Raw genomic sequence first — 13,374 nt, 5'->3', positions numbered from 1 at the left:
CCATGGGCATGGGCCCACCCAGTGGAGAACTTTCGGCCAGCTCATCCCAGCGAGGACATGACATGACAATGGGAGGAGAGGTCAGCTCCTCCGGTCAAACAAGAAAGGGGCAGTCAAGTATAAAACAGCAATTCATTGACATCAAGAGGAGGAGTGATCCAATAAAAGTGCAGCTGTACGATCACTTGCTGAACCTAGCTCCTAGCAACCAGCAAAGACTCATGTCTGCTTTCGATGTGAGCGAAGGCAAAATGATAGTGAGCCACTTCATGCCTACAACTTTGCAGCCTCAGTCCACCTCAGACTATCTAAGAACCAACATGGAGGTTCTTGCCAAAGACATACACCCCATGGACAAGATTGAACTACATAAGCAGACTGGTGAAATGGTGTATGCCTCCCTGGCAGATGAGACATTGGAGAATTATAAATTAAAGAGCAGCCTGGACAACACAGCTTCTCAGCTGGAGTTAGAAAGAGCTTCATCACAAGCCAAGGACAATAGGATCAAGTCCTTGGAAGAGGTAATCATAGAGATAGGGCATGATCCTAAAGATGTCAAAGGCATCCAAGAGCTCCTGAAGATAAGAGATGCAGATATGGCAGCCCTAAGAAAGAAAATCAAACTCCCGGCCACCATCCATCCACAAACAGATGAAGTTGCCCAGCAAAGGCAAGAAAAGGATGCTACAGATCTGTTGGTATCCCTATACAAAGAGCTGGTTAGGACTCAAGACCAGCTGGGACAAACTGAAGCTGCAAAGGCAGCACTACAGGAAACACTGAAGCAAAGAGAAGAGGGCCAACCCTCCCAGCCTCCTCCTGTCATAATAAATCTTGAGGAAATCCCTCCAAAGACTACTCCTCCTCCTCAGCAAACAGAAACTACAGCACCATCCACAGCAGCAACAACTACAACATCAGAACAGGCTGCTAGCTTAGACATGCAAAAGCTGCAAGCTGAGATCCAAGCCATGAAATCTCAAATCAAAGAGCTGGATGAGCTTAAGAAAACCTTGACTAAGGTAAATGAAAGGTTTGACAAGAGCAAACAGAATGAGGCAGCCAAGGACAGAGAGGTAAAAGCTCTTAAGAGAAGAATTGCTGAACTAGAGAAGGAGCTTGCACTAGAAAAGGTGACAGCTGAAATGAAAGCAGTGCTATGGAGCAACATTGGAAGGTCCATTGCCAAACAGTGGCAATATATTGAGACCATGGATGAGCAAATGGTGCTCATCACTAAAGCAAACAAAGAAATACAGAGAGCCAGGGCGAGCCTTGGACACATGCCAGAAGCTGCTACAAGGATAATCAACACTCTGAACTATAAGACTAGCTCTCAATTAGCTGTCATGGGAATCACTAACAGGACAGAAGCAATTGCTGTAGAAAAGAGAGTCGTTACATTAAGGAACTTAGTTGGAACATTGGAAAGGAGGACCCAGGATATGCAAACTGAAATCAATAGATTCCTGGAAAAATTCGTGACACTGCAGAACAGAGGCCTCCCCAGCATCCTAAGCAGTGTAGGAAGACTGCTCACCCTGGACAATTATAATAAGAGGATTGATGCACATGCAGTGGTAGAGATTGCACAACCACCCAGCACTTCAGCAGAACCAGGGCCAGCCACCGGGCAGAGTATGTATGACAGAGTGGAGAACCTGTTTTTCCTCATGAATGAAGTTGACCATCTGTTTGATACACCACCTAACTTCTTCAAATTTACAGAAGCAGATGAAACTCTGGGTGCAATCTTAGCACACCAGCTGCCCACACAGGATGCCTGGAGAAATTTGACACAAACAGTTCTGTCAGGCCAGAATCAGTAGCGCTATTTCTACAGGCAAATAAGCATACATGCGCAGGCACAGTTTTGAGGAAAGATAGATACAGGGAAGAAGCAGAGGCTGAGCCAACTCAGCTGGACCATTGACTCACCACAAGCAACAGTCACAATCACAGGTGACAGGTCCAAGGCACAACGTACAAAGCATTAAAGACAAATGTTCCAGCATTTACTCAGAATATTTCGACCGACTTAGCTGTCTCCAAAGGCTAAAATATCTTCTGACAGAGCATTAAAATGCCTGTACTCTGTAATCAATGCTGCATTAAATTGTGGCCATAATATCTTAAGTAGTTGGTAAGAAAGTAAAATCTGAGATAACTCATGACTCAGATATTTTGTAAATGACCGCAAGTATATATTCACCCTTCACAGCAGTGAAAAGGGTTGTTGTTATTTTCTTTGGAAAAGCTCTAGCTCATTGTAATATTTTCAGAGAATTAATACAAAGGAAGAATGGAATTTCCAAGGCTTGGTGTTCTTTGATGTATTGTGGTGAAAGATGAATGTTACAGGATTCCAGGGTGTTGCATAAAACAGCAAGTATTCTCAAATCTCTTTGTTATGTGTTTTTGAGTCTTTTGTTCTCTTTTGTTGTTCAAATGTTTTTACACTTGATAGCAAGGTGAAAGGATAGTCCCAGGATTTAACAATGTTTACCCTGGACTCAAACTGAGCTATTATACATGTTTTCCTCAGATACAGTGACAGAATTGTAATTCTTAATTGCTGCATTTCAAAACTGTGTCTTTACTGTGACAGTCATTCTCAGGGATTGAATTTTCCCCCTAAGACCTCTGTTTTCCCCTCTCAAAGCTGTCTGTTGGGAACATATAGATAACAAGTGAAAATTCTTAAATGCTTTCACTGTTTGTATTACCTGTTTCCAGTAATTTAATCAAAAAACCTGTTCTATTAAGCACTCAAATGGCCCTGTAAGTTCCATCTTTCATCTCAAAGTTTCAAAAACATATAGCCACAGACTCCATTGCCCAATGGTACTCAATCTCTCAGAAAACTACTTCACTAGAACCTAAAAGGAGTTTCATCAACCAAAACATAAACAAAAAATCAGTACATAATAGCTAGCCTAAAACCCTATTACAAACAGTTGCAAATCATAAAGAGAGAGCCCTCTCTGATCACAGTTTGGCTAGGAACAGTGATCCAAAGATTGGTTAGTGGTTACCCCGGCCGTATTCCCTTGGGAGTCATAGGGAACAACCTGGGTGTTAACACTAGGAAACTTGGATTGGGCCCTAACCCAAGAGCTTCAGCCCTCTGAAAGAGATCAGTGTTGGCTTAAAAACTATTTCATCTTCATTATCAAAAATAGCAGTTACATTACATAAACTGTTCTAAAAAAGAACTCGAAAATGAGCTGAACACAATACTGCACAAAAGTACGAAAATAAACTAATAACTGGCTAAATTCCAACTAAAAAAACTAAGCACCTAGGCCCTGCTATTTATACAACTTGAGCCTCCAACAACTCTCCTAAAATCAAGGAGCTCAGCTTCCCAAAACTGTAGATAAACAACAATCCTTCTTTACTTGCTCGGATACCCCTTAGATGCACTAACGTGGCTACTTGTGCTCCGAGTTTCTGATGGAGAATTTGAGGTAAGGGTTCATAAACGAAAAGGACACCCTCCTACAAAATCCTCTCCCTTTTTCTTCCTCGAATTTGGCTGCCAAATACTCATTAAACCTTTGATTTTGTCTCAAAATTGACCAAAACACTGCATAAAGGACACATTAGACTTTTTGGCATAATGACTAACCCAATTCACTCTATTAGCATAAATATAATAAAAAAATTGCAATAAACTAATGAGAATGGTGGATTAAGTTGAGTTAGGAGGCTAAATGAGCCCATATAATTACCCATTTCTAGTGCTCATCATCACCCCCCTACTGAATGGGTTTCTCATCCTCTGAGCAACTAGTCTATCTCCTCATCCATGATGGCTTTGATGGATTCCCTAACATCCCATGCTTCTGATGTGATATCCTCCTCTTTATCATGGAATCCTGCCTTTCTATCCACCTCCTCCCACTATTTTCTTTCTTCTTCCTCTTTTTCCTCTTCTTTTGTCTTCTTTGCCTCTGTTAGCTTTGCTTCCTCAAGCTCTGTTTTGGTTTCCTTCTCATCTTGTTTAGTTTCTACCTTCTCTGCTTTAGTCTTTTTCTTCTCTGGTTTAGTCTTTTTCTTTTCTGTTCTGGGTTTCCTCCTCTCTACTCTGGTCTTTTTCTTCTCTATTTCAGGTTCTTCCTTCTCATCTTTTGTTTTGATTTCCTCCTCTGTTTCAAGTTCTTCTTTCTCTATTTTGGTCTTTTCCTCTTTTTCTGTTTCCTCCTCATCTTCCCCTGCCATATTTCTAAAAATCTCCCAGGCTATGGGTATTGTGAAGGTGTGGAGGGCCTCTTCCACCAGCAATTTAATCAGCCCATGGTGAGCCAATTGGTCTGGAACTCCTGCCTTCAATTTACTACTGGAATCTATTAGGGATTGGAGGAGAAAATAAGGAATACTGAGTTTTTGGGGTGCAAGAAGATCCATGCCATATCTTAACTCATGCAGAAGTCTGAAAGGGTACCCATAAACTTTGTTGTACCTTACTTCACAAGAGATGTACTTGATAATCTAATAGCTGACCTCATCCCAGGAGTAAGGTATGCTTGTTCTCCTGATGCCATTTTTGTCCTCTACAGGATGCTCATCTGGCTAGAAGAAGGTGTTCTTGGCAACTTGACCCAGTGGTTTTTCTTCCTTGCTCTAGGGTAGTCCAAGTGGGAGACTGGTAACCCTACTGATGAATTATGGGGTGATTTCTATAGTGAGATCCTTGAGACTGATAGTGGCATGAGTTTTTGAGTGAGGTGTCAAAGACAAGGCAAATTCCTCTGTTACTTCTTCATCATACCCATGAAGCTTTTCAAAGAAGGGCATCCAATTTGCTCTAGTAAAGAGGGCTACCACCTCTGGGTGTTCATGTAGTCTGGTTGAGTTCAGAGGTTCCTTCCTTATACATCTCCATGTCATCATGTTCAGAGTCTTCTGGAATATCTCAGGTAAAGAGGGAGACAACAATTTTCAAAAACCAGGTAACAGAGAAAAAACTATGTTTTTCTTTAAGAAACAGGCAGATTTTTTATTTTTTTATTTTTTTAATGCAATTACTCTTCTCTTTAGGCTTAATTATTTCCTAAAAATGCATCATTCACTGTATATGTGAGTATCCAAGGTGGAGAAGGAGACAAAACTTCTTTTGCAGAAACAGGAAACAGATGCAACAATGTTTTTTCAAGAAATAGGCAGACTTTTGAATGAAATTCCTTTCCTTTTTCAGGCTTAATCCTTCTATAAAATTGCATCACTACTTGTATATGTGAAAACCAGGGTGAAGAAGAGAAAATACTTTAGAAACAGAGAATAGATGAAAACTATGTTTTTTTTAAGAAGCACGTAGAATTCTTTGAATGCAATTCCTCTCCCTTTTCAGGCTCCATTCTATTTTACAACCACATCACCCCTTGTACATATGAAAATGCAATGTGGGTTTGCACCGAGCTGACCTCTTTGAGCCCAAGATTGGATGAGAATCCTGTTTTTCCTTTTGCAAGACTGCTCACTGGTCCTCCTCTAGAATTGTTACAGCTTCCTGTAGAATGCCGATAGCAGAAAAATGGCTGAAAACGATAGCGGATGATGATTTCGAGGTTATGGTGGTGGCATAGAGCTTACTATAGCTAAGTGGATGAGGATGAAATGGAAGAAAAGGTGGTGAAGGAGTTTCAAGGAGGCATACTTATGTTTTCTTTGAGATATTTTCGCTGATGGTGAGCTGGAAAAAATGTGCGTGGGCATTATTTGGACTGTTGGTCCCTACTGCAATGTCATCATGAAACCTTATGCTTTCTGTCCGCAATCACCTCCCATCATTTGTGTTGGAGTTTAAATAGCCACCACTACCTGTTTTTAGATTCTCATGAGTTGACTGGACACACGTGCAATGTGAACTCCGGCTGAGCGCTGTTTGAACTGGATGAGGGTGGCCAGTTAGCTGGCCACCGATCTAGTTTAATCGCAACCATCTCATTTGTCCATGTAGTTTTTAAACTATACCCATGCAACAGAGGAACGAGTTTAGTCACTTACCTGTTAGTTGAGAATTGTGTGCTACCGTGCTGTTGCATGCTTAGGCTTTGGTGTTCTATCCATGGATTTCTGCTGCTGGTACCCGTGGCTTTTGGATTGGTGGCTCAGCTTCCTTGTATAGGTGATGTTCAATCAAGATCCTTCTCCTTGCGTGTTCTACACATCTGTGGCTGCACTAATTCTACCTTTGGAGCTTTATTTTTAAGGGTATCAGCTGCTATGCTTTGTTTCTGTCTGATGTGTGACTGTTTTTCTTATGCAGGCATCCTCTGGTTGGATCTAAGCTACAGGAGTCTACTTCAACCTTTAGATTTGCATGCTCATGATGCTGATGCTAGATTTTAATGGGACAGTGACTTGTTTTTTCCGTACCTCCAAAACAGTAGACTAGATTGACTTGAAGTTTTTTGATCATGTTTCCATCATTATTATGTACCTCCCATAGAAAAATTGTGGTCAATGGATGCACGGATTTCGAGAAAAATTGAAAATGGATGAAGGTGATGGAGGCCGATTTGTTGGAAACATGCACTGGAATTGGCTAAAATTTCTTGGTCATGTTACTATCACCCATATGCATCTCCCCATGAAACTAGTTTTTAAATGGATGCACGGATACGAAGAAAATGCAAAAATGACGGAAGGTGATGGAGGCTGATTTCTTGGAAACTGTGCACTGGAATTGGCTAAAATTGCTTGGACAGGTTTCCATCATCCCTATATAACTCCCCATGAAACAGTTTTTTAAATAGATGCACGGTTTTCAAATTAGGGAAAAAACAAATCTCTGCCCTATGTATTTTTGTATCAGAGAATCTTGTGGTTTTTAGACAGTAAGAAAAATGAGCTTGGGGTGTGATGCAAGCTTGGAAATGATTGGAAGAGAGGTTTGAAGACTGCAGGAGGATTTATAAACCCTTTATGAAGATTCCCTATTCTCCAAACTGCTTTTAAAATCCATTTCTAGCTCTCTATAATTTTTATAGGAGCCTCTTGTAGAAAACACAGTTTTTAGAAAAGAAGCACAGTGAGGTGGAAAGAATATCAAGAATGATGAAGAAGGGTGAGGGAAGGTAGGATAGGTGTTGTTATTGGTTTCAAAGCTTTCTTAGCACCTGCTGCTATTTCCTGAATTCCTCCTGCAAACCTGCAATACAACTGGAAATTCATTTTTCATTTTTCTTTTTCTTTCTTTTTTGAAAACAACTAGGGTGCCTGTTATGCTCTTAACCTGCAAAATGATACCCAAATACAGAATATGCGAAGAAAAGATACCCAGAACACAGAATAGCAATGATTTTATTATTCAGAGAGTAATGTTCACTTGCCTCTTCGAGGGGGCAACCTCCAATAGAGCAGAGCTCGATTACAAAATAGGACACGATGCTCCTCGTAGGCAGTCTCTATCCTATATATATGACTCATACATGCAATACCATGGGCCAATACTGTGAGTTTTATTAATACCATCTATCTAATACTACGGCCCATTTGCAATTAACTGTGGTTTCGTCATTAATTGCGGATTAACCACTTACAATTATTAATATGGGCTTTATTGACTCTTGACTATGACGTGATCCCATTACATAAATAAGGGGGTTAGGGTGGGACCCTAACATGCCCTCCCCCTTAAGACTAGCCTTGTCCTCAAGGCTGAAGCTGCGGAAACTGCTGAAGAATAGTGGCTGGTTCCCAAGTTGCATCTTTCGGAGAGGTGTCTTTCCATTTGACGAGGACTTCCTTAATCATGCGGCTGTGTAGTTTCTTGTCTCGTGTGTCTAGGACCTGTTCGGGTTGAAGCCAGATGGACCCTTCTTCGTCCAATTCAGGTAGACTGGTCTGAATTCTGCAATTGTTCCCAATCACTTTCTTGAGGCATGAGACATGGAAAACTGGATGGATTTTTGCAGTAGGTGGCAAGGCCAACTTGTAGGCCACTTCTTCAATGCGCTGAAGTACTTGATATGGTTCGTAGAATTTGGGAGAGAGTTTCTGACACCCCTTGTCTTAGAGTGATGTTTGCTTATATGGTTGTAGCCGTAAAAATACCTGATCCCCTTCTTGAAATCAGCGTTCTGAGCGATGCTGGTCTACCTGTTGCTTCATGCGGTTCTGAGCTTGATGAAGATTCTCTCGAAGATGGGCGAGCATGGTTGCGCGGTGTTGTAGGAGTTGATCCACTGCTTGTACTTTTGAGCATCCCTTGAGATACGAAGTAGGTGAAGGCAGGAGTTGACCATATACTGCTTCATAGGGAGTCATTTTGGTGGTGGCATGATAGTTGGTGTTATACCACCATTCAGCCAGAGGTAACCACTGTACCCAAAGGTGTTGCTTTTCTGAAGTGAAACACCTAAGGTAGGTTTCTAGACATTTGTTGACGGCTTCGGTTTGACCATCTGTTTGCGGATGATAGGAAGTACTGAGTTTTAGTTGAGTGCCTTGTATTCGGAAGAGTTCCTGCATAAAATTACTGGTGAAGATCGCGTCGTGGTCGGACACAATAGAAGTGGGCATGCCATGCAATTTGAAGATCTGATCCATGAAAGGTTGAGCAACCAAAGTTGGTGTAAACGGGTGGGGTAGGGCACAGAAATGAGCATACTTCGACAGTCAGTCCACAACCACCATGATGACTGACTTGTTCCCTGACTTTGGAAGACCTGTAATGAAATCCATAGAAACCTCCGTCCAAATTGATGCCGGAATGGGAAATGGTTGTAATGTGCCTAGTGTGTTGACGGTTTCCCCTTTGTGGTGTTGACAGACATCGCATTCTGCTACGAAAGTAAGGATGTCCTTTTTCATGCCTATCCAAAAAAATGATCTTCTGGTGTGAGCATATGTCTTCTGAAAGCCTGAATGTCCTGCAATGGGAGATGAGTGCAATTCTGCCAAAATGCGACTTTTGAGGGTGGATGTTGGTGATATTATGACTCTGTCCTTGTAGCGAAGAATATCATCCTGCCACGAGTAGCCCTTGGTGGAATTTGGATTACCTGTAATTGAGAAATGAGTTGGGAGAGCCCGGGGTGTGAAAACCATTCCCTGCGAGCCTCTTCAATCCATTCTAGAATGGGGAGGGAAATTGCTAGCAGAGTACTTTCCTCCTCAAATTGGCGAGATAATGCATCTGCTACACTATTGTCTTTCCCTTTATTGTAAATGATCTCATAATCATATCCCAACATTTTGGTGAGCCATTTATTTTGTTGTGGGGAGGATAGGCATTGCTCCAAAAAATATTTAAGACTGTGATGATCTGTGTGGATTTGGAAACGTCGCCCTAATAAGTAAGGTTGCCAGGTCTCGACGGCATGTAAGATGGCCATCATTTCCTTCTCGTAGGTAGATTGGCCCAGATTCCTCCCACTGAGTTGTTGGCTTGTGAAGGCCAACGGTCGCCCTTCCTGCATTAAGACCACCCCAATACCTGTACCCGAAGCATCACATTCAATGACAAAAGATTTGGTGAAGTCAGGTAGTGCTAAGACTGGAGTGGAACACATGGCATTTTTTAGAGCTGTAAAGGCCTGTTGTGCTTCCTCATTCCAGAAGAATGAATTTTTCTTTAGGAGTTGGGTGAGGGGCTTTGCTATGCGACCATAGTTGCGGACAAATTTACGATAATAGCCTGTGAGACGCAAAAATCCTCTCAAGCTCTTCAAGGTATTAGGTTGAGGCCATTCCTGCATTGCCTGGATCTTTTTGGGGTCCACCTTGACACCTTCACGCCCCACAATGTGGCCCAAATACTCTACTTCTGCCATTCCAAACGAACACTTGGACATCTTGACAAATAATTTATGCTTGCGGAGCAGTTGCAAGAGTAGATCTACATGCTGAAGATGTGCGGCCCAAGTGCAACTATAGATGAGGATGTCATCGAAGAAAACAAGGACAAATTTCCTGAGATATGGTTTGAGAATGTGGTTCATAAGGCTCTGAAAAGTAGAGGAGGCATTACAAAGACCAAATGGCATGACCAGGAATTCATAATGGCCTTCATGAGTTCTGAAAGCAGTCTTGGGAATGTCGACTTCCTTCATGCGAATTTGGTGGTAGCCTGAGCGAAGATCCAGCTTAGTGAAGAATTGAGCCCCATTGAGTTCATCCAGCAAATCATCAACCACCGGGATGGGAAATTTATCTTTTACTGTCAACTTATTGAGGGCCCTGAAGTCGAGACACCTCTGCCACTCCCCATCTTTCTTGAGCACCATGACCACTGGGGATGAATAAGGACTAATGCTGGGACGAATGACACCTGCTTCCAAAAGTTCCTAGATGATTTTTTCTATTTCATTCTTTTGGGTGAATGGATATCTGTATGGGCGTACATTTGGGGGTTGGGCCCTTGGAACCAAGGTGATGCTATGATCATGTTCCCCTCGCGAGGGTGGAAGCTCATGATGCTTGTCAAAGACCGGCAGATGGTTATTTAAAATCTGTTGCATCTCAGGATGAATTGGCAGAGGCTTGGTTTCGACTGCCTGGATGGCATTAAATTGAGCTACAACTCCATGATTGCCCTTTTTTAACAATTTTTCCATCCTATGCGACGTGATGATAGAGGGGGCTCCCGCCTGGAGTCCACGGAGGGTATGTGTGTAGTTGTTCTGCTTAAAACTCATATATAACTCCTGGAATCCATTGTGATTGGCCCAAGAGTGCGGAGCCATTCAGCGCCGAGGACAATGTCGCAACCCCCCATGTGTATGGAAAACATGTGGGTTTTCAACTGATAATACCCCATTTGAAGTTTGACATTTTCGCAGCGGCCTTCACATTTCATTATGCCTTCATCCGCAATTTGAACTTGGAAGTTAGAAACTGCTCGTACAAAACAATGCACTGCTTCTGCGACTTTTTGATGGATGAAATTATGTGTACTTCCACTATCAATCAAGACTACTACTGGGCGATGTTTAATAAAACCTCTGATTTTGAGAGTTTGAGGGGAAGAAATTCCTGCAAAAGCATGCAACGAAATAACTGGTTTGTCAGAGACATTATCCTTTTGGGTGTCTTCTTCTAGCGGCTCATGTTCCTCCAGTGGTGGATCTTCCTCTGTTGAGCTGTAGTCAGTGGCATCAGTTTGAAAAATTTTGGGCTCCTTGCATTTATGACCTGGGGAGTATTTTTCATCATAGTAGTAACATAGGCCTTGCTTTCTTCTTTCAGCCATTTCCGCAGGTGACACCTTTTGGACCTTAAGTGTTTGAGTCGTGTTGTGAGCCTGTGGGGGGCGACCTTTAGCGAAGAAATTTGGGCGACTGTATTGGGCTGCTAATGCACGTTCCACGTTACGAGCTACCTTGCAAGCCTCCGTCCATGTGGGAGGGTGGTGCAGTAGGACTTGGACTTTGATAGCTTCTTTAAGACCGCTGATAAAACATTCTGTGTAGAACACATCTGAGAGACCCCAAGTGCGGAAGGCTAAGGCCTCAAAAGCTGTAATATATTCATCCACTGTACCAGTCTGCCGGAGCTTAGCAAGACGACCCAAAAAAGATGATTCCTGGTCAAAGCGGTCTTGAAGAGCTTTGGTGAATTTGGTCCAAGTCCTAAAAGGTCCAATGCAACATTGATGCCATTCCCCCATTACCACCTTTCATTGTCCAAGTACATGCTCCCCAACATAAGCTGAGTCTCATCATCGAAGATGTGGTTCAGTTTGAAATACTGCTCCATTTGTGCTATCCATGCCGACGGGTGAGAACCGTTAAATTTATGCATATCCAACTTGGGAGGTCGCTAACTGGGTTGTTGGTGGGTGTGCCAGACATGAGGAGAGTGGCTAGACTCACCCTCATTGTGTTCATTGCCATTATACGCCTCCTCGTGGGCTTGCTCCTTGCCCTTCGGGACTATTTTCTTGACCATGCTACATAGTTCGGTAAGCTGAATGTGGAGGTTTTGCACTGATTCTTCAAGTTTGTCCATCCTTTCATTGGCCATCACTTGAGCTCTAGTTTCTACCATACACCAACCTGATTTTTTTGAAAATTGGGACTGCCTAAGAAAAATTTTCACTAAGAAGTGATGGTACCACCGTGCTCAGCTCGTCGTCTTGATTTTGATGGGCTAGATCACCAATAAGCGCCCCGAAAGATCTCAGACCTTTTTTTTTTTTTTTTTTTCTGAAAACTCCTAACGGAGTTTTACTCCTTCCTTATCAATACTGCAATGGCCAAATCCTCAAAATGTCAATGTGGCCAAAAGTCCTGCGAAAATTATACCCTGGTATAGGAACCCTTCACAACGATTCCGATCTGAGATCTGAATGGCGGATCTGATAGCTCTGGTCAGTGGAACAGACTGCTTCTACGGATTTGATGGATCTAATAGATCGGAATGGCTGATCTGCGAACTCGAGACTGCGGGACTGATGTCTGCTGCTGCTGCATCCCTTTGCACAAGCGGATCTGGAAGAGATGATGTGTGATCCCCTGATAGAAAAGGGAACTATGGTCTTGAGGTGTGTCAGGTGCTACAGATCGCAATATACATAAGGGTCTAGCAGTAGTACTCGGCCTAATGTTTCAGGGCTCTAACTAAGGAGGATCCACCGTACCCTTAGCCGTACAACCCGACTACCCTATCGTACGGGCGAGTAATCTCTCCGAGTGCTGTTCTCAGTGTACTGTAGCCGCAAGACGACCAACGGTTTATCTATGGCGAGGTTTCAAGGGAGCCTAGGGGGCTTCTGATATACCCAGAGGGTACGTGGAAGATAGTCCGTGCGTGGTTCTGTCTAATGCGCTACTACTCGAAGGGGTACCCACAGGGGTTACAAGGGAGTCCAACTGACGTGACCACCTCTTGTATTTCCTGCGTGAATGCCTCCCCAAATCCGCAGGTTTATGCGCTCAACGACAGATCCCGTGGTTTAAAGACGCTGGAACACGTCTCTAGCCAAAAAAAAAATAAAAATTGCTAAGAAATGGAGATCCCACCGGCCCTGGAAAGTGCTCTGATACCACATGTTATGCTATTAACCTGCAAAATGATACCCAAATACAGAATATGCGAAGAAAATATACCCAGAACATAGAATAGCAATGATTTTATTATTCAAAGAGTAATGTTCACTTGCCTCTTCAAGGGGGCAACCTCCAATAGAGCATAGCTCGATTACAAAATAAGACACGATGCTCCTCGCAGGCAGTCTCTATCCTATATATATGACTCATACATGCAATACCACGGGCCAATACCGTGGGTTTTATTAATACCATCTATCTAATACTTCGGCTCATTTGCAACTAACTGTGGTTCCGTCATTAATTGCGGATTAACCACTTACAATTATTAATATGGGCTTTATTGACTCTTGACTGTGACGTGATCCCATTA

Source organism: Pinus tabuliformis, chromosome 5_1, assembly GCF_031772625.1.
Source record: "Pinus tabuliformis cultivar Carrire ecotype Pingquan chromosome 5_1, CPIR1, whole genome shotgun sequence".
NCBI lineage: Eukaryota > Viridiplantae > Streptophyta > Pinopsida > Pinales > Pinaceae > Pinus > Pinus tabuliformis.
The sequence above is the reverse complement of the archived record's forward strand: the minus strand, read 5'-3'. Positions refer to the sequence as shown.